The sequence below is a fragment of the Neofelis nebulosa genome, chromosome 3, assembly GCF_028018385.1.
Source record: "Neofelis nebulosa isolate mNeoNeb1 chromosome 3, mNeoNeb1.pri, whole genome shotgun sequence".
In the NCBI taxonomy this organism is placed as follows: Eukaryota; Metazoa; Chordata; class Mammalia; order Carnivora; family Felidae; genus Neofelis; species Neofelis nebulosa.
The window spans coordinates 53,837,048-53,852,554 of NC_080784.1; the positions used below are offsets into that span (position 1 = coordinate 53,837,048).

The 15,507-nt window shown below is 46.0% G+C and overlaps 1 protein-coding gene across 2 annotated transcripts in view; it reads left to right on the forward strand.

The window, feature by feature from the left end:
* Window positions 1-2,450: 2,450 nt before the first annotated feature.
* Window positions 2,451-15,507, forward strand: part of BLK (BLK proto-oncogene, Src family tyrosine kinase) — a 78,705-nt gene continuing 65,648 nt past the window's right edge. The window contains exon 1 of one of the 2 annotated variants that reach the window (XM_058720842.1): window positions 2,451-2,890. The gene's annotated coding sequence lies outside the window, so the exon portion shown is untranslated. The remainder of the gene's footprint in view (window positions 2,891-15,507) is intronic. The other variant, XM_058720843.1, reaches the window with a different exon arrangement.

A 15,507-nucleotide genomic window follows, 5' to 3' on the forward strand; every position in this document is an offset into this window, starting at 1 on the left:
ATCAAGAGTCAGACGCTTAACCAACTGAGCTACCCAGACACTCCAAGATTAAACCTTCTTAATTTGTTATCTGCCTCTGCTCATTTTCCAGTGCTCTGAGATGGTTGGTTTCAACAACTGTGTCTAGTTTTACACGTGTTTTCTTCAAAGGGAGATCACCCAGCTTCTCACACCACTATTCCTGCAGTGAATCGTGGACTGGATTATTTTAATGTTTCTTCTACTCAAATATTTTATTGCACACAGCTTTTGATTTTGATCAGAAATGTACTGGTGTCAGGAGACTGGTATAGATCCATGGAAGGAGAGGAAATTTTGCATGAGTCATCTCAAAAGTGCAAAAATAAATGGGGGAGGCAGTGAGGCTGAACATTAAATGGGGGTTTCAGAGTCTAGTCTCAGTGCAGCCATAAAAGCCCTCTCTGAGGTTCTCTAACAAACATGTCTAATAAGGACACTCTTAGTCTCACCTGACACGTTTCACTGCTTCTTATCTTCTCCCCTGGGTCCTGCCCCTGCCTCCCCTCTGCCTTTCTGGTGGATTCTATGACTCTGTGAGGGTGAAAATGGCTGAAATTAATTTTCACTTCTGCTCAGACATGTGAAACCCAAGAGCAAGGTCATTTCCTTGTTCTTTTCTGAGTGGCTGCTAGAATCCATTTTTGGTTTTTTTGAACCCCTGTCTCTTGGAGGTGGATAGAAAGGTAACAATTTTTTTTTTCCAGACCACAAAAACATCAGCTTATCCTCCCTTCCCTGCAAACACTCACATCCCCTTGCACTCCAATCTTGAATGGATGACCCAGAGTCAGAGGAAAATAGATTTTTTTTTCCTTAGGAAGATGCATCTCCTATTCCCCACTATGCTCTCAATATAAAATTTTGTCCCCAAATCACTTATTTAGTCATTTCTTTAATTATACATAATTGGACATAACTCGGCATCACTGAGTCCTTGCTCAGTAGAAGACTCAACCTAGGTATCTGCCTCTGAGAGTTTGAAGGATTCTTAGTCACAAATCATGTTCAAAACCATCTCCTTGTTAACTCCCCCCAATAATACCTGATGCTCCTATAGCTCCTGCCTCTGTTCTACTACTCTGCCCTGTTGGGCTTCTATAGCCACACTTATCATACCCCATTATAATGTCTGTCTACCAGACACCCTTCCCAGGTTCCCTAGGCTGACTCCCTCAGAGGAAGGTCATGTTTATTTATATTTCTACCCCTAGCCTCTGGCGTGTGCTTATCACAGAGCAAACATTCACAAAATTTATTGTGTTAATTGAATTGAAATAAAAAGACTAATCTCATCTCAAGTCAGCAATTTTTAAATCATATGCTTAAGGAGTTTGGGATCCTTTCAACTTGCATTTAATGCTTAGTTCCAACTCTCAGGTGTCAGGAGATGAATAAGTAATAAATTAATAAGAGCTATGATGCATTGAGCACAAGTGGTTCTGGACACTGTTTGGGGCTCTTCACTACCAAGAATAGAAGACAAAGCAGTGATAAGGATTAGATTTGGAACTTAGATTAGGTGTGTTCACATCAGCTACTGGTTATTTGGAGTTTACTATTGCTAAATACTGTAACAGATATAATGTTTTATGCATTAATCCACTTACTGTCACAAAAACTTTTTGGAGAAATTAAGAAGATTGTTTCCAAGGAGGCTTAGAACCCAAAAAATCTGTGTTGCTGCTGCTGTTGCTATGAATATCTATCAAAAAGCTCTTTCTTACTGAAAACTCTTACTGAAAACTGAAAGCAACTTATTGTCTTAGTCTTAAAATCCATGAGGAAAATGAGATCTGGACTGTGGTCCCAGGCCAGGAGTAAAGCAAGCCTATCTGAATTCCATCCTTGCCAAGGTTCCCAGACATAAAGGCAGGAAAGGAGCTTGCCCATGGGCTCCCTTCTGTCCCTGGATCACAAAGCAGGTGACCAGTGGCTTACCATGTCTGGCTGGACCCGCAAGCCTCCTGAGGTTGTCTCAGCAACTTGGTCCTGTTGGTCCCTTAGCTGGTAGAGTACAGGACAGGCACCACCTCACCATTCCAGTTAGGTCCATCATTCTCTGCTCCCCTGAGTGTTCCGAGTCAAGTGAAGTGGCACTACTGAAAAGATTCTGCAATCAGAACCAATGACTGGCTAGAGGGCCACTTGTTTTAGAAATGAGAATTCGCATTTATTGAGAGCCCATTCTGTGCCCGTCACTCCCACCCATTCTATCATTTGTGCCCATAGTATCTCTGGGCTGGGTATCATCGGCACTATTTGGAAGACAAAACAAAACCAACAAGGCTAGAGAACAGCTGCCCAGGCTCATACAGATGGCACAAGGCATCAGAGACCAAGCTCTTTCTTGTCTTGCGGATAAATACTGTTAGGCAGAGCTAAATACCCTGTAGAGTTAGCTTGGAGGTTTACTAACTCTGCCCAGTTTGGTGTAGGAAGGCACCACCCATGTCACTAAACCAAAACCCCATGAGAAAACTTTAGTGGCAGAGAGTCATCGGGACCAGTGGAGCCCAGGGCCTGAGAAAGACCAGCTGCTTGCGGTCCTTCCTCACAGGTTTTTCTGGGTCAGCAGTGCCCACTGGACCTAGTGAACCCACAGAAGGCTTCAAAGAGCTCAGTGAGAGGGGCAGGGCTCCTTGGGGGAAGCTGGTGAAGCTCTGACCACAAACCCAGGAGCCGGCCACCTCTGCCTGGTGCTCACTGCCAGCAGGAAGCCACAAGCTACGTGAATCGATTGAGACAACAGGCATGGGTTTTTTCTTTGGGATTGCATCAAGAGTTGCTGGTTATAGCTAGAAAGCTGTTGCATCACAAGGGTGCCGGGATTTAAAAAGCCATGGTGAAAAGCTACTGAGCATTTGTCAAGGTAAGACTGCATCTTCTACCTTTTTGACCATCTTATTCTTTTGAACTGTGCAAACAGTGTTCTGAGGCTTGTGGTTGGGAGAGTGGTCAGGAACATCACTTTGGATGTTACAGAGAGAGAAGACATTAACATGATCTGAGTCATAGCTATGAATAGATTGTCCGATCATTTGTTGGTTTCTGCTTTGGAGAGTTTTTTAGTTGTGTGTGTTTATGTGTTTCTTTTTCTTTCTTTCTTTCTTTTTCCCCATATTTTTCTATGTTTATTTATTTTTGAGAGAGACAGCACACAAGTATGGAAGGGGCAGAGAGAGAGAGGGAGAGAGACAGACAGAATGCGAAGCAGGCTCCAGGCTATGTACTATCTGCTCAGAGCCCAACGCTGGGCTTGAACTTATGAACTGTGAGATCATGACCTGGGCTGAAGTCAGATGTTTAACCGACTGAGCCACCCTGGAGCTCCTCATTTTCTTTTTCTTTTTCTCTTCTTCTTCTTCTTTTTTTTTTTTTTTTAAATAAAAGCTTATCCATCCAGGTAGATTCTGCTTCTTGGGTTTTCTAAGCTGGAAAAGTCAGTGAATGTGCCACAGGAAAGGTAGGAGAAGACTGAGGGGTGGGAATATGGGTGGGCACACACATGCCAGCTGTGGGGCTCCAAGCAAGTTACTCGGCCTCTCTATAAACCAGGGTAATTGTACCTAAGAGGCAGACATGATAGAGATTAGCAGTGATGGAAGGGGAGTGTCAGTTTGGCTCAATGTAAATGGTTGGCTGTTGCCCTTTCTAAATGTTGTTTTTAAATAAGTTTATCCATTTCTCAGACATCAGGGGTTGGGTGATGAAATAGGTTTAATGATGACTTTTTTGGCTAAGAGAGCCATTTCTGAGAAGGAAAGAACAGTTGATAACATATTTCGAGAGGATTTTTAAAATTCTAAGTTGTTGGTTTTTTTGGGGTCTGTTTTTGCTTTTTTGTATTCAAGTTAGTTAACATACAGTGTAGTCTTGGTTTTAGGAGTAGAACCCAGTGATTCATCTCTTACGTGTGACACCCAGTGCTCATCCCGAAAAGTGCCCTCCTTAATGCCCATCACCCATTTAACCCACACCCCCAATTCTTAGGTTTTGACAACTGTTCTAGTCATTTCATAATTGAACACTGCTTTCAACTATCCACATTACCAAGAAACTAAATAATTCTTATCATCGGGGCGCCTAGGTGGCTCAGTCCATTAAGTGTCCAACTCTTGATTTTGGCTTAGGTCACAATCTCATGGTTTGTGAGTTTGAGCCCTGTGTGGGGCTCTGTGCTGTCAGCACTGAGTATGCTTAGGACTCTCTCTCTCTCTCTCTCAAAAATAAATAAACATTAAAAAAAGAATTATTGCCATTTTGCTTCCATTGTTATAGAGAAAAATTCCACATGATATGTGTGGATATATGCCTCTCCTCTCTAGATGGAGCTTGACTCTGCTCACCTTGAGTGCGGAAGGGACTTAGAATGAAGTATTGAAAGGGAAAAACAGTAACTCTGTAGTGGAGAACATCAGCAGACGCCACCTTAAGCAGGTGGTCAAGGTTAACGTCTTGAGGGATGTCGTGTTATATTGTGTAACTTTGGCTGCGGTGAAAGGAGAAAAGTAGTTCCCCTCTGCGCTGTTCTTCCCCCAAACCTTTAACCTCGGTCTCATCATGAGAAAACATCAGACAAATCCAAAGGGAGGGACAATCTGCAGAACATTTGACCTTCACAATTGTCAGGGTCATGGAAAATGAGGAAAGATGGGGAAACTGTCACACATCAGAGGAGAGTAAGGAGACCTGACAACTAAATCTGGAATTAACATCTGGGATGGGATTGGATGCTTCCTGGCGGTGTGACCTTGGACAAGTCACCAAATGTCTTTGTGAAAAGTCCTTAATGAAAATAGGTGAAATCTAAATAAAGCCTGGAGTTTAATTAATACCATTGTGCCAATGTGAATTTCTTAGTTCTGCCAACTGTACCATGGTTAGGTAAGATGATAACATTAGGGGAAGCTGAGTGCAGGGTATATGGGAAGTCTCTACACTATCTTTGCAACTTTCCTATAAACCTAAAATTATTCCAAAATAAAAAGCTAAAAGAAATTATGCTCCTGCCCTAAAGCAGACATGGTCAAAATGTGAACATGCTTGGGGAAACCGAGCATGGTCCAGTGGTCCCTACCTTCTCTTTGAAGTTTCTGGAACATAGCAGGCCTTTTGCTTTTTTTTTTTTTTTACCATTGTCTCTCCCAACCTTAGTCCTAGAAATTTCTATATTTCTCTTTGTGGCATTACTTATCACTCATTTATTCTTTCATTCAGCACACATGTGTTGAGCCCTCACTCTATGTGAGGGGCTTCAGGGTTAAGTACCCCATCCTCTGTTTGCCCAACAGAGCTCACTGTGCTGGGTCAGGCTCTCAGGCCTCCAAGTGCATGCCCAGAGACCCAAACCTGACCTCTCCTCAGTGAGGAAGGAGAAGGCCAGAATGGAGGCAGGTGAGAGCCCCAACTCTGTGTGGAATACCAGGATGGAATCTGCCATCATCTGGTCCCAACCATCCCCACAGAATCTGTGGCCAGCCAAGCAGCCATGAGCTGTGGTGGAAAATAATTCCCTGAACTGAGCTGTGGCCTGAGGAACGTAGAACCAGCTCCTGATGGAGTGACGCCATGGCCTTGGGAGCTCATCGTGTTGCCCTAGAATCTGCAGCAGCTGGACAGAGCCATCAGGGGCCAGCATCCTTGTGTGGAAAGTTCAGGTGTGTGGGGAGGTAACAGGGGAGACTGAGAAACCTTTATCCCACCCCACCCCCACACAGGCCCCCCTCCACCAGGCCCAGTAGAGCAGGTGTGCCCTCGTTCTGGGGTGATGTCCCAGCCAGATTAGAGAAAGCAGGTGAGAAAGAAGAAAGAATCGTGAAGCTGTAGGAAGACAGCACCTAGATAAAATCACAACACTCAGATGAAGATCGAAACCAAGAACAGTGATTACCACTGGGCCTAAAGTACCTTTCCTGTTATATCTCCTGCTGCTCCCACTGCTAACCTATATGCACTTTGACTGGGCCGGTCACTCGCTTCTCTGAAATGCATGGGGGCCCGGGGTGGGGGGACAGGGCGGGTGGCACCTGCTCCTGCTGCTCTCTTGGCCTGGGACCTCCTCCCCACTTTCTCATCTGGGCAAGGCCCACCTGTTCTAATTCTCTTGACCGATCCCACCTCCTTCTCTTCTGTCACCAGTGTCCAAATCCATTCCTTGTCCCCGTGAACCTCCAGCAACATGCTTAGGGCTACTTGTTTGTAAGAGTTCTGGATCTGAGCTCCTCCAGGACAGGGAGCTGTCCCCCTTTCATCCCTCTCTGGGTCCCAGCACTCAGGACAATGTCTGGCTCAGGGCAGGTACCCTGCAAAATGGTCCTTGAGTGAAAGAAACAAGGACAAGTTTTTGAATGCAAGTGAAGATTAAACTATGAGGAAGAAAGCTCAAAGGAGGAAAAACATGTAAGATTTAATGATCACCCTTAGCCCAATGAGCTCCAGTGCCATGGTCATGCCGGGGTTTTAATAGGGGCCCCTGAAGAATAAGATGGCTGTCAGCAGGTGTCTGCAAGGTGGTGCTGGCCAGAGGAAGATGCTGGGCCTTGGGGCCAGCCAGTTCTGCACTAGGACCTGGCTCTGCCACTTCCAGCTGGGGGGTGTGAGCAAACGGCCCAGTTCTCTGTAAAGGTGCACCCAGCTTCAAGCACAGATATGAGAATTAAATTGAACCAGATGATTGGAGCCAGAGACGGAGGCATAGAAGAGGCTATGCCATGGTCCCTGCTGACCCTGCCTGACCTTCACTCACAACAGGCCACTGTGTACACCAAAGGGCTGATGTTTCCCAAGCCATGTGGTAGAAGGAGGCTCCTTTGGGTGCCTTGTCATCACCACTTTCTTCTGGCTTCTTTGTATACCTTGATACCTGGGCTGCTGGGCTAGGACAAGGGTGAGGCAAGCAAGGCACCTGGGAGGCAGAATTTAAGGAGGCCCTCACCCTCAGGGGTGCTCAAGTGCAGGAAATGTTTGTGCATATTTGTGTAGTGCCTACAAAGATATGAGATGATTTGTGCTTAATGGGTCAGGAATTCTGACCTCCAAGATCATGGAAACTTGATGAGTTCCATGGGGTCTATGAGCGCTGTGAAGTTGTCTGCAAGTTTTTGTGGACATTCACACTCTTCACTCTTCTCCACAGAGTGCTCCTGGCTTCTATCACAGTCCTGAAAGCATCTGCCAACCCAAAATATTTGGAATCACCAAGTCAAATATTTAGTAATGATAATTTAATTTTATCTCTCAATGTGTTGTGGATCCCAGAATTAGAAAGAACTTGGGCATAGGAGTATGACAAAGCACGTGTGGCTGAGAGGTTCTCTTGCATAGAGAGTGGATGGCCAGCCTGTGAGCCAGAAGGCTTGGTTCAATGTTTAGCCCTGCTGTGACCTTGGACAAGTCACTGAATGTCTTTCTGAAATAATAATAGTTTGACCTCACTCTCTACTGGCATAACTCAGGTAGGTTACTTTGCCCTGGAGTCTTAGCTCTTTACTTGTTGGTAGCAGCCCATCATAGGGTTATAAGAATAAACTCTCAATGCCCTCTTAGGTGAGTTGAAACTGAAGAGTTTCCACCTAGATTCTATTCAGGTCTCTGTGTGAGAACCACCAGAGGAGTCCTTGTAATTTGAAAAAGCTCATTTCAGGAGCGCCTGGGTGGCTCAGTCGGTTGAGTGTCCGGCTTTGGCTCAGGTCATGGTCTTGCGGTTCGTGAGTTCGGGCCCCACGTCGGACTCTGTGCTAACAAACAGCTCAGAGCCTGGAGCCTCCTTCGGATTCTGTGTCTCTCTCTCTCTCTCTCCCCCTCCCCTCCTCATGCTCTGCCTCTCTCTGTCTCTCAAAAATAAATAAGTGTTTTTAAAAAGATTTAAAAAAAAGAAAAAGCACAGTTCACATTGTAACTTTTAACATTTATTTTTATGCATGATATTTATCTTGAAATCTGCCAAAGGGAGACCATGGCTTTGTTATGTTTCTCAAAGAGGCCATGAGGTCAATATGATTGAGAAACATAAATCTAGATATTTGGGGTGTTCCTCACCCTTCTCCCCCTACCATGAAGCTAGTCAGTCTGAGAGCTGTGTGTCTGGATCTCAATGCTTGGAGTGTTCAGGGAATTGCATTCCAGAATCAGGCTTGGCACCCTTTCCTGGTGAGGGTATGCCATCCTAGGCTCCAGCTGAAGGCTGCTATAAGACACAAGGTAGGGACCTCACTGTGTCATCATTGCTGAGATGCCACTGAGACTGCTGTCCACCATGACACTCAGGATCACCCTACGAACGGCTGCAGGATGATTACTCTCAGGCTCCAAACCTGGAAAATCCACACTTCTCCGGAGCAAAGGATGTCTTAAAGACACTGACTCTTCAAACCAATGATTTCCTACTCTGTGCCTTGGACTGCAGGACACTGAGAGCCTAATTTGCATCCAACCACTAGCAATTGGGCAGCGCATCTCATGGTCTGTATTCCTGTGTAGAAGCTTGACGCTCAGATTTGTTTTCCTGCCCGAATTTGTCCTTTGGTCTTGATTTCTTCATTTGCTTTCCTCTGCTATCATTTCATACGTATTTTTATAAGTGGCTTCAAATCTTTTTGGAAGCACCAGAAAATGAATAAGTCAATAAACAAAAACAGAACAGCATTTTTGAAAGCACTTGATGCATGGTATGGGTGCTCGATAAGAATTAGTTTCCTTTCTGTGTACAAAACATAGACCAATTCTTTGTGTTTTTTGTTTGGCTTGTTTTGTTTCTACAAGGGTGCCACCTATGGTGAGATATTCAGCTGTGGGTCTGTTAGACATACACAAGCAGCTTGTTTCACTGCCTATTCTTACAGATATTCCTCTTGGTACTGCTACAAAGATTAAATGTAGTTATTCCATGGGAAGATTCCGTTAATTCCTACCATTTCTATAGTAGAATCAGATTTTTAAAAAGATGTTTATTTAAAAAAAAAAAACGATTTCATTTGAGGGGTGCCTGGGTGGCTCAGTCAGTTGAGCGACGTCTCACTCTTGATTTTGGCTCAGGTCATGATCTCACGGTCCATGAGTCTGAGCCCTGCAACAAGCTCTGTGATGGTGGTGCAGAGCCTGTTTGGGATTCTCTCTCTCTCTCTCTGCCCCTCCCTTGCTCTCACTCTCTCTTTCTCAAAGTAAACAAACAAACAAACAAACAAACAAAAAAACCTATTTCATTTGAAGATGGGATCAAAAACAATAACCCATTTCATGGTTTTATTTGGGTAGCTTTATGGGAAAGGCTCAAATCCCTTTTTCCCATGTGTTGACGTGGAAAGGAATCATTTCCCCCTTGTGGTGTCTGTCTGATGGACATCCTGCCATCTGCCAGTACAGCAGGGGGAGATTAGGTTAAGATAGGTATCTCCTAGACTGAGAGCAGTCAGATGCTGGTAAATATTCAACAACCAGCTTTCCGGGAAACAAATGCACACACATACATACACACATAAGTTTATTAAACATTGTACTGGTATAAAGAATATGTAACACATAATTTACAAATAAAATATGTAACGTTCTTGGGGCCCTGGGTTAAGTCAGTCGGTTAAGCTTCTGACTTTGGCTCAGATCATGATCTCCTGGTTTGTGAGTTCAAGCTTCATGTCGGGCTCTGTGCTGACAGCTCAGAGCCTGAAGCCTGCTTCAGATTGTGTGTCTCCCTCTCCGTCTGCCCCTTCCCTGCTTGTACTCTGTCTCTCTCTCTCTCTCAAAAATAAATAAACATGAAAACAATTTTAATAAAATATTCATTATAAATACCATAGAGCGATCGATTCTCCACAGAATGTTTTTGTTGACTTTTGCCAAATTCTCATATCCATGGGCTGCAACTGATGCACAAATATAGTGTTGGCATGAACATCCATTGGTATTTTCATTTATGTTAAGTAGACCAATGTGACAAAGACATGTTGGAATTGCACTCATGAGGCAGTGATGTCACTGGCTTCTTTGTTACATTGGCTAATAGTTTTTAATTACTCAAAACACTTTTCTCAAGTCCTTTGTGCTATTAACAGATATAAATAGGGCACATTTTAAAGGATTACCTACATTATTTTAACATTTTCTCCATCATGGTATTAGGTCTGAAAAATCAACAAAAAAGCAAATCAACCCCAGAAGCCCTTTCCTACTCCTGTGGTGTAAACAGTCCTAGATTGCCAATTTCAAGCTGCCAACGTGACCTGGCTGGACATGGGGCTGGGAAGAGATGTGCAACAGTGCACCATTATACAGCATTTCCACTGCGCACACAACTGATGTAAATGACCTCAGTGATAATAGTGAAATGTAGTGAAATAACTGGGAAATGATGACATTTGGGTGTTTACTACCTTTGTTTTTAATATAACTCATGTAATTGTATTTTATATAATTTAATTTTGATTTTAGATCATTTTCATTTTATATGGTTTGGTGTTGAATAATGAGGTGCTTAACAAATGGCTCGTAAAGTTCCCCCGAATTTAACAACTGGCTCTTACAAACCTGCACGAGTTGGCCCCAGCACATTACTGATGAGAAGCAGGATACCTCAGTTTCAAACCACAGATCAGTGTCCTGTCTGCATCTGGCTTTGCGAAGCAGGGACCAGTGGAGAATAGCTTGCCACCTGGGCTTTCCTGAGTCCTGAGCCTTGCAAAAGAGGCCCAGGTACCCAGAGGGTCCTGCTGTCTGCTTGGTGGCAGGGAAAGAGGGGGAAGTATATGGCCCTGGATAGAGACTTTCTTCCCACAATGGTCATACCCCTGCACCAGTTGCTGGTGCTGGTGACCTAACTTTGGGAGACCATAGCCCCTTGAGGCATTTCATGGAGCTTATAAGCTTCTTTAACTTGCACGTAAACTTTTGTGGACACAGGCAACCCTCTACAAAGAGCATTTCTGGCTTTCATCAGATTTCATCCATCCAGGAGGGTTTGGGACTTGCTGGTACAGAAAGAATTGACTTCTGGTTAATTGCTGGGGAGAACGTGGCTTTCCCATATGCTCTTGAGTCAACATGGGATTCTCTTCCTGCTCCAAGAATCACTCCTGGGAGGCCTTTGCCACCAGCGTCAGTTAGACGTAGAAAGCAGAGACATTTCCTCAAGTGGAAACAGAGCTCTGTGAGGTACAGAGTCTTGTTGTTGGCAACTGTCTGAGGCTGAGATTGGCAAGGAGATACCTGCTCACATTGGCCTTAACAACCAGACCTGGTGGCTCTGTCACAGGTGTGGAGGAGGTAAGGGTGGGGTGTCACTTGTACCCATGTTTCTGCTGGGACCTTACTTCAGCTGAAGCTGCTAGCCTCTTGGGCTGCCAGAGAAAGGAGCCAGCTCCCAAACTCTCCTCCTGGTCAAATAAATCTTCCGAGGCTCCTTTGCTCCATGTTGTCACTCAGACAAGCGGCCTCTGAGAACGAGCAAATGGGAAGTGAAAGTAACACCCCCAGAGAGGCTTCTGGCTCAGAGATGAAGGACAGGCCCTGTGACTGATGTCTTCCTCAGAGCTGGGACTCTGGCCTTTAGAGAGATCTCATTTGCTTGCACAATAGTTTCCTCACAGAAAGGTCATACTCCTTTGTGGCATAGGAAAAAGGGTTTAAAATCTTTCTCCATGAGGCCCCTTGATTAGGGTGCACATGGCTTGCAATGCAACATTCATTGGATTCCTGCAAAATGACTCTGCGACATTCATCCCAGTGGGTCTGGAGCCTTCTGTTTTCAAATCAGGTTCCTCTAATTGCTGCCTGCACATAAAGCCACTCTGATGACGTGTGCTCCACCTTCCTGCCAACTCCTCCCTCCTATTTATTTGTGTGCTGTCCAAACCGCCACGGAGAGACAGCCTGTATGTAAGAAAGTTGACATCTCCATGTTTGGTCCTTCCTTTCCTGTCAAACTGGAAAGCCTGTTGGAAATTGAATGAAGAAAAGGCATGAAAAAGAATGGGGAAGAAATGTGGGCTCTGGGGAGCTGACTCTGTCCCTATAGAAGGTTGTCATAAGTTTGATATTTAAGATCAATGAATCTTAAATGGACTTCTGTGAATCTTCATAGTTCCATGCCTTTAGTTCCTTGCCCGTGGGAATGGCCGCCAGCCAGCCTCCACTGAGCACGTGCTCAAAAATGTCTCCAGTGTGGTGGTTTGCTGTTGGAGATTGCCCGAGTGACTGAGGGTGTCCCCCACCTTCCACCTGCCCCACCTGAGATTCAGTCTGAGAAGGGAGCGCTTCTACTTCCAGCCTGGGATGTCCTGGAGCTCTCTGGCATGTGGTGTTTAGGGGAAGTTGTCCATTTTGGACCCTGTTTTAAAGATGTTATAACTAGAAAAACAAAAAAGAAAATCTCTCCAGAGGAAGAGGTTATTGATGTAGGATATGCTCTCTCTCCATCTCACACACACACGAACACACACAGCCACACAGGCACATGCACACACAAGCACATGCACAGATACAGGGAGGCCCACACACAGAGGTGACACACATACCTACCAACAACAACAAAAGATGCCCAAACCCACTGTTGCCAAGGCCATTGTGACAGAGTAAGGAATAAAGTCTGCCCCATAAAGAGGTTTCCAAGCTTCATCCATTTTGTAGCAATCCTATTGCTAAAGCACCTTCCTCCCTAAAGTTCTTCTCGCTTGTTGTTCTCATCAAACAAAGTTCTCTGCTGTCAAATGGCAAGAAGTGCCTGTCTTCTAGTCTGAGTGGGTCTTGAGAAGGGAGGGAGCATTCTCCTCCTCCTCCCCTCAGCTCAGAGCCCAGAATGGTGTGTTGGCGGCCAGCAGCTCCATGGGGATGCTGGGATGGGGGTCACAAGAGGGGCCCCATCTCCTTCTTTCTCTGGGGCTGGCCTTCCTTCACCCGACTCCACACTGAAGAGGCAGGGTCTGAAATCCTCAGGATCTTTGCCTCATCTTCCACTGCCCTGCTAAGGGTGACTGAGTCCCCCCTGTCCCCCGACCCCAACCTTTACCCCAGCATCTTCTGGAGGAGGCTCTGTTCCCTGCGGAAGAAACCTAAAGTGCGGGGAAAGTGGGAGCCTTAGCAAAGGCCAGAGGGTGGGCTAGAACACTCACTGGTTTCCCTGACTGAGGGCAATGCTGTGATAACATCTATGATAATATCTGTCTCCTCCTTTCTCAAATTTGTCCCTGGATCTCCACTGCTTTAACTCAGGCCCTTCCTGCCTCTAGACTAGATGACTGCCACATCCATAGAGCTCCTGTCTTCTCCGCAGTGATTTGCACTGCAGTCCATCCTCTCTGTGGCTGGCAAGGTCTCTCTGAAGCTCAAATGTGGCCCCCAGAGGAACATCTCTGTTGACTCCTCAGTGCCTGAGAACAAAACCCAGGCCTCCTGGGACCAGATGTCTTAGTCTCCTGTTCCAGCTTCTCTCCTGGTGTTCTTCTTTAGGCACGTTGGGCCCAGCAGTCCTGTCCCCAGTGACTCCCTGTTGCCCATCACACCTCAGAGCTTGTGCTGAGCCCTCTTCTCCACTTGACATGCCCATCTCTGTGAAGAAAGCTCCTGTGTATCCTTGAAGTTCCAATCCCAAGGTCTCAGCCTCCACAAGTCTTCCTATAACTGTGCCACCCTGGCCCAGGCACCAGCAGGCATGGCTGATGGCTTCTTCTAATGAGCGCAGCAGGGGGCTAGGGTAGCAAGGGCCTCATGCCAGGCACATGCACACACAAGGACACACCCTCATTCCCTGTTTGCACAACCCCACTGTATCGCCAGTTCCCAGTGGCACACCCGGAGAGCAGAGTTCCTTTTCTGAGGTCACACAGATAATCAGTGACCAGCCTGACCCTCAGGCTGGACCTCCTAGCTCCTCACTCTGTCTGGTCACACCATAGAGTGTCTCTAACACAGCCTTCAAACCACCCTGAAACTCTCCCATGACCCCTTTGCAAATCTAAGGGGTAGACAATGCATGGCTGAATTTGTCCCTTTGCTTTATTCCCTTTCACCTTCCTAAGGTCAACACTCAGAAATATGTATTTCGCTCATTTGTCATTCATTTGAAGAAGAAGAAGAAGAAGAAGAAGAAGAAGAAGAAGAAGAAGAATGTGCTGATTGCAAGAACAACGAGGCTAAGGGGGAACCTTTGGAATTGTTGATAAGGACACCGACTTCAGAGAAAGTGGAAGAGTAGGTTGAGTGAGTCTGTTACGAAGGTGGTCCTGGCCTCTGGAAGAACATCTGGAGGGCTCAGTGAAGTCATGACAGAGTAAATTCATGTGGGGTGAGTGTAGACTTGAGTCCACACTTGGTGAGCAAAAATAGAATATCTAGTCTGAACATCTTGATTTCTGCTGGTAGTGGAAAATAGCCCCAGTGAACTCAGTGCTCTCTCCCTTTCTCCAGGGCTGGGCCCCAGTTCTGGGGGGAGGGTGCTAATGGGTCTTAGGACTTTGGGGCAGTGCAACACATCTGGTCTTCATCATCAATCCACACAGGCCACTGCTAGGATATCTAGTTCCGGCCTCTGACCTGGGTCAAGCCCTCCTCCAGGACTTCTGTGCCACATCATGGGTCCAGCAGTCATCACGCTGCTCCCCTCCAACTTTGGACAAAGGGACTCTGGTGAGACCACCTGGGTCCCCATATTGCCCAGACCAACTCACCACATTTCTCTCAATCTGAGCCAGGAGAGTTCTCTTGTTTCTTCTTTCTGTTTCCCTGTGGCAGTGGCTTAAACGTGGGTGAGGAGGAAAATAATAAATGAATAGAAGAAGAAAAAAATCCATTCACATCTCACAAAAACGTTCTGCTGACAGAAACCCTGGGTAAGCGACACTGGACTTGTTGCTTTGATTTTTTTTTTTTCCAACATAGAGTACAAATGTAAATCTTGTTTCCAAACTGTGTCTACAAACTTAGGGAACTGTGAGAGTGCCCATGGATCAGGACGAATAGGGGAAGGGGACTGAGGCAGACGAGGGAGGACGGACGGTTTGCCAACCAGCTCCAGCTGTGGGAGGAATGGACACGAGAACTTGGAAAGAAAGCAGAGCACCCTAGCTTCCTACCTGTGGTAGACCATCCCACCCCCAGGAGTGATCCTCGATCCAGTGAGTCCAGCCTGGACCACCAGGAGGATATCGAGATGCAGGTGGGCACTGATGGCTCCTGCTGAGGTGGGGGCCTGTCGCTGCCTCTGAGGAGGACAGATTGCCCTGATTGGAAGGGAAGATACCACCCACCTCAGCTTCTGGGAGCCATCAGAGGAAGGGAAACAATACTCTAAAGGAACTTTAAAGAGACAGGAGCCTAGTGATCCCAGATAAAGGATCCAGCTCAGGAAGCCAGATAGTACTCAGAATCTAGAAGGGGCCAGAGAATTCCAGTGGGCAGACTTGAGAGTTTGGGGAGGGGGAGATCCGAGGGTTCGTGTGGAGGTAAAGCAGAATGGGTGCCAAAGATCAACCAGGCATTAGGGGTACAAATGACTTTAGTAAG